The sequence below is a fragment of the Triticum urartu genome, chromosome 2A, assembly GCF_056163025.1.
Source record: "Triticum urartu cultivar PI428250 chromosome 2A, HENAU_Tu73, whole genome shotgun sequence".
Taxonomy (NCBI): Eukaryota; Viridiplantae; Streptophyta; class Magnoliopsida; order Poales; family Poaceae; genus Triticum; species Triticum urartu.
Window position 1 is genome coordinate 693,123,936 of NC_141874.1, and position 6,207 is coordinate 693,130,142.

General features: G+C 47.0%; 1 pseudogene; it reads left to right on the forward strand.

The window, feature by feature from the left end:
* The first annotated feature begins 2,652 nt into the window (after positions 1–2,652).
* Positions 2,653–5,903, forward strand: LOC147986827 (uncharacterized; annotated as a pseudogene).
* Positions 5,904–6,207: the final 304 nt, after the last annotated feature.

Below are 6,207 nucleotides of genomic sequence, written 5' to 3' on the forward strand. Positions count from 1 at the left end.
AAAAGTGTTAGTCCGACAAGAGATATGTTGACATTAATTACCAAAACCACCTAGGGAGCACTTGTGCTTTCAACACGGCAAATATAACACTTCCATCAGGCCTTTTCTGGTCAGCTGCTAAAAATGCCTTGTCAACCGACAAGGCCACCTATCTAGCATGTGGTGGCAGCCATCTTAGTGCAGGCTCGGCCTTTTACATTTCCTTGACTAGTCCAAAATCATCTAGTGTTATCTTGCCTTTCATAATTTCGTCTGCACTGAATACTCTTACCAGTTGAAATGATCTCATATAGAATTGAAGAAATTCAGTGGAAGCCTCCGGTGGAGAAGCATCTTTACTGTAAGTTGGAATACACCGGGCAGCTCAATGCCAGCCACGATACAGCCTCCCCGTATATATATGCATCCAGAAATTACAGAGTTTGTGTACAATACGAATAGACCAACAGAGATGGAAACTATCTATTTGGAGTAAATTGCCAAAAACCACCACAATTGCGTCGCTTGGTGCAAAAACCCACCGTTTTTATAAAACTTTGCTGAAAACACCGCTTTCCAGTAATCACGTTGCCGAAAGCACTAACTGATGAATTGATCGTGTTTTCACAGCAAACCTGACATCTCGGCCCCACCAGTCAGGTCCACATGGCCATTAACGTGGCTCACATTGACCTGGTTCGACTGGACTGAACCGGTCAATGTTTCTGCCAGGTGGGGTCCATTTGTCATAGGAAGAAAACATAAAGATTTTTTTCTCTCTTTATCTCCCCACAAGCCAGTGCCTCGATCCGCTGCCACGCGCAGGACAAACGGCAGCCACACCCGCCAGAGCGCCGGCCGGCGAGCCTGGACGTGAGCAAAGCAAGGCCAAGTCGTGTCTCACCATAGTTGGAGAGCATGAGGCTTCCTCCTCCTTTTTTTTCTGTCCAGAGAGAGAGAGAGAGAGCTCCGCCTGAGGATGACCACCATAGACTGCGCGGCTAATGGCCTCCGTCGACCTCGCAGCCATGTCCAAGAACATCGCCCTCTTCCTCTACGTCCTCCTGCACAACTGGACGGACGCTTCCTGACCGCGACGCGCAGGTCTTCTTCCTCCTCTCTGGGCGCACACCATCCTCTCCAAAATTCGTCAACAGCACAACATCATCGACTTCCTCAACTCCTCCATCGACTCTGAGACTACGCCACACAGACGCTGGACAAGATCCCGGCCATGGCCACTAACGCCACTCCACCCAGGGCCCCGCTGGCCATGGCGGCCCGCAACACGTCGACTCCGGCGACTCGGCCTCAGGAGGCTCCTAGCCCGACGACCCTAATCAAACTATCCAAACCACCACTAGCAGCTCCGCCGGTTCCTGCTGCTGGAATTTAGTCTATTTTGGGCAGCCCAATAACTATTTGAGAAATTCCTAATAAATCCTAGAGGCCCACTCAGCCCATTTGTGCAAGGCAAGGGATACTACTAAAGTTTAGTCCCACATTGCTAGTTTAGTGGGAGTTGGACCTCCTTATAAGGGAGGTTCTTTCCCCACTTGTACGAGCATGAGAATAAGAGGGATATCCACGCGCGCTCCTCCTCCGCCGCCCGCTTCGCCACGCCACGCCACGCCTCGTCACGACGAGCCGCGGGTTGCGGGAATGAGCCGAGCCGATATCTCGCCTCCGTCTCTTCGTTTCGTCTCCCGTCGCTGTCCTCTCACCTCCTCCTCTTGCGCCTATAAAAGGGAGGTCGCTCCTCCCAGAGAGACGCACCAGAACTTCTCCTTCCGCTCGCCACCGGTTCCATTCTCTGAGCTACCGCTGTCTTCCTCATCCCGGTTTGCGGCGTGCACCGCGAGTCGGGACAGTAGGCCTCCGAAACCGCACCTCTTTGAGTCCTGTACGGGAGAAGGGTGATAAGGTTTTTGGGGAGCGCTCCGCGCAACTACTGACTTCTTCATCACGGACTCCGATGACTACTTCCCCAATGTTGATGACCTCGTCGACGACATGGCTGGAGAGGACGTCGACCCCAAGTCCGGTGCTTCTGCTGCTGCTGTCCCATACGTATTTATGCTCTTTCTGTTAGACGTCCTGCCACAGTTATTTGCTCTAGTTTCTGCCCTACATGTGTTAGGTTCTACTTCATATATGCAACTTGCTGTACTGTTTGCTCTAGATGTGTTTAGTTACAGTTCATATGTGAAGTTGCTGTTTACCTTCTCTTTGCCAAATCGCATGACTTTCTTTATCACTGCTACACAAGTCGTGCTCTATCTAGTATTTCTGTTAATAAAATCATTTGGTACATTGCTCATATTTCCAACAATCTAGAAACCTTATTATAGGCAATTTACACCAAGTGGTTTTGCTGCTTCCATGAGACCTCCTATGTTTGAGGGTATCCACTATAAGAGGTGGCACGTGAGAGCAGTCTTATGGTTTCAAACCATGAGTTGCTATGACGCCACTCTTGGCAAACCTGAAGGGGAGCTTGATGCTCAACAGGCACAAGCCTTTCAGAAAATGGATACTCTGTTTAAGGTTGCTCTCTTGAGTGTTCTTGGTGAGAACATAGTTGATGCTTATGCGTTAATTGATAATGGAAAAGATATGTGGGATGCACTCGAGGCCAAGTTTGGGGTCTCGGATGCTGGCACTGAGCTGTACATCATGGAGCAATTCTATGATTATAGGATGACTGAAGAGCGCTCTGTGGTTGAGCAAGCTCATGAGATATAGTCATTTGCTAGAGAGCTTGAGCACTTCAGTTGTATGCTACCGGACAAGTTTGTTGCCGGAGGTATCATCACTAAGCTTCCTCCTTCGTGGAGGAACTTTGCTACCTTACTGAAGCATAAGAGGTGGGAGTTTTCCGTTCCGGATCTCGTTGGCACTCTTGATGTGGAAGAAAAGGCGAGAGCAAAGGACACACATGCTCGAGGTATTGAGGGAGGATCTAGTGCCAATGTGGTACAGAAGCAGAACTTCCAGCCCCACAAGTTCAAGAACAAGGGCAAGTTTGATGGTAAAGCAAAGTTTGATGGGAAGAACAAGGCTGTGCAACACACGAACTTCAAGAAGAAGAATGGCAAGAAGAAAGGTGCTTGTCATGTGTGTGGGGATCCTGATCATTGGGCTCCTAGTTGCCCTAATCGCTTTGACAAGCGTGATCCTGGGAAAGGCGGCAAGACCGCTAATGTTGTCATTGGAGACACTGACATGAAGGATGCTGGGTATGGTATATTTCCCACTATTCTTTCAGTATGTCATTCTCCTGACTGGTTGATTGACACGGGTGCTAATGTGCATGTATGCGGTGATATTTCCATGTTTTCGTCTTATTAGACCGTAGGGACTTCAACCGTGCTGATGGGAAACGGTTCAAGTGCTTCTTTTCGTGGTGTTGGCACGGTTGATCTGAAGTTTACTTCGGGGAAGATTGTGCGGCTGAAGAACGTGCATTATGTCCCCTCCGTCAATAAAAATCTTGTTAGCGGATCTCTTCTATGTAGAGATGGCTACAAGCTTGTTTTTGAGTCGAATAAATTTGTAATATCCAAGTATGGAACCTTTGTTGGTAAAGGCTATGAGTCAGGAGGCCTGTTTCGTTTATCCTTATCAGACGTTTGCAACAATAGTGAATCCAATGTGTGGCATTCACGACTTTGTCATGTTAACTTTGGTTGCATGTCGCGACTAGCGAAGTTGAACTTAATCCCTAGTTTCACCACTGTCAAGGGATCTAAGTGTCAAGTGTGTGTGCAAGCTAAGCAACCTAGTAAGTCTCACACGACTGCGGAAATGAGAAATCTTGCACCACTAGAGCTCATACATTCAGATCTATGTGAAATGAATGCTGTTTTGACAAAATGTGGAAAGAAATATTTCATGACGCTAATTGATGACTCCACTAGATACTGCTGTGTGTATCTTCTGAAATCTAAGGATGAGGCTTTGAACTTTTTCAAGATCTATAAAGCTGAAGTGGAAAATCAACTTGATCGAAAAATCAAGAGGCTTAGGTCCGACCGTGGTGGAGAGTATTTTTCCAATGAATTTGATGCTTTTTGTGCGGAACATGGCATAATCCATGAGAGGACGCCTCCCTATTCACCTCATTCAAATGGGGTGGCCAAAAGAAAGAACCGTACTCTAACAGATTTGGTTAACGCCATGTTAGATACTTCGGGTCTATCCAAGGCATGGTGGGGGGAGGCGATATTGACTGCATGTCATGTCCTAAACCGAGTTCTCACAAAGAACAAAGAGATAACTCCATTCGAGGAATGGGAGAGGAAAAGGTTAAAACTCTCTTATCTACGAACATGGGGTTGTTTGGCGAAAGTCAATGTTCCAATTCCAAAGAAGCGGAAACTTGGACCAAAGACTGTGGATTGTGTTTTCTTGGGATATGCTTTTCATAGCATTGGCTATAGATTCTTGGTTGTAAAATCTGAGGTACCTGACATACATGTCGCTACGATCATGGAGTCGAATGATGCGACTTTCTTTGAAGATATCTTTCCCATGAAGGATATAGCTACCTCATCTAATCAGGAGATGCCTCGTTCATCGAATCAGGAACCAGTTACAATTACCGAACCTGCCATTCCGATGGAACACTTTGAAAGTCCTGTGGAGGAGAACAATGAAGTTCCCACTAGGAGCAAGAGACAGAGGACTGCAAAGTCCTTTGGTGATGATTTTCTTCTGTATCTCATAGATGACACTCCTAGTTCTATTTCAGAGGCCTATGCATCTGAAGATGCTGACTACTGGAAGGAAGCCATTCGTAGCAAGATGGATTCCATCTTGGCGAATGAAACCTGGGAGATAACTGATCGTCCTTATGGGTTCAAACCTATAGGATGCAAAAGGGTATTCAAGAAGAAGCTTAGGCCTGATGGTACTATTGAAAAGTACAAGGCTCGGCTCGTGGCTAAGGGTTATACCCAAAAGGAAGGTGAAGACTTCTTTGATACTTACTCACCTATGGCTCGACTGACCACTATGCGAGTTCTACTTTCACTAGCTGCCTCGCATGGTCTTCTCATTCATCAAATGGATGTTAAGTGTGACACTCCAAAATTTTCTTTTGGTTTTTAGCAAAAACTTTGTTGGTTTTTGAAGAGAGGCCATTTAAATTTTTTTTCAGAAAACCTCTCTCTTAAAAACTTTCACCTTTGGCAAGGATTTTCATTTACATCCTTTTCAAATTGGGTGTTTGAATTATGGAAACTTTTCTTCTGAATTCTTCTCCTCTCAAATGTATTTTTTTGAATTTGACTATTTTCATTTAAAAGGAAAACCCTAGTTTTTGGGGCTTTTCTCATTTTGGAACCACCCATGATTTTATTTTGCCTCATGTGGAAAGACCTCCCAAAACCCCTCCCTCCACTTTGGAACAATCTAAATTCTCTGTCCCATCAAGTCCACACCGTTTTTTAATTTTATTTCATTTATTTTATCTCCCAAAACAATTCTGCCTTTCATTATGAGCCTAAGTAATTTTCAAAGCAAGTACCTCATTGCCTTTGAGTTTTTATCTCAAGCCAACTCCTCTGGATTGTCCTTAGCATCCACAACCCAGAACCATCTTGATCCACTCTCCCTCTTTTCAAATTTTTCAAATTTCAGTCTCTGCAAGTTTGGACCAGATTTGCCAAATTTGGTGAAATTCATATCTCCTCTTCTCCAAAAATTCCACAAAAATTCAGGCAGCCCCCTAGTGCAATGAGAGGCCACCCCACCAAGTTTCAACTCAAGGAAAAATCCCTACATGCCTAGATCATTCTGTCGAACACCTTGCATGCACTGTTTCTGTTCATCTTCAGTTAAGTTCAGAGTTTCAGTGTCGATCTTCGTCAGAAATTCAGTCACATGCTCACAGTGCACTTGGCACGTTGCTCACGGCCTAGCTTGCTTGTCCGGAGCCTCACACGCGCGCTTGGCACGTTCCTGGCATCGGTGGCACCCTGGCCCGCCTGCGCCGGCATGTCTTGCGGCGGCCAAACCACCGTAGCGGCCGACAGGGAGCAGAACGGCGGCATAACGCCGTTCGGCACCGCCCAAACCCCCTGGTGGCTCCGCGTGGCCATTTCCTCGCCAGCGCACGCATGCAGCATCGTCGCCGTGGCGCGGCACGCACAGAGCGCGCTCCCTGCCGCCGACGGGCCCGCGCCGCCCCGTTCCGTCGAGCTCCCCCTAAGCAACCAAATCCCG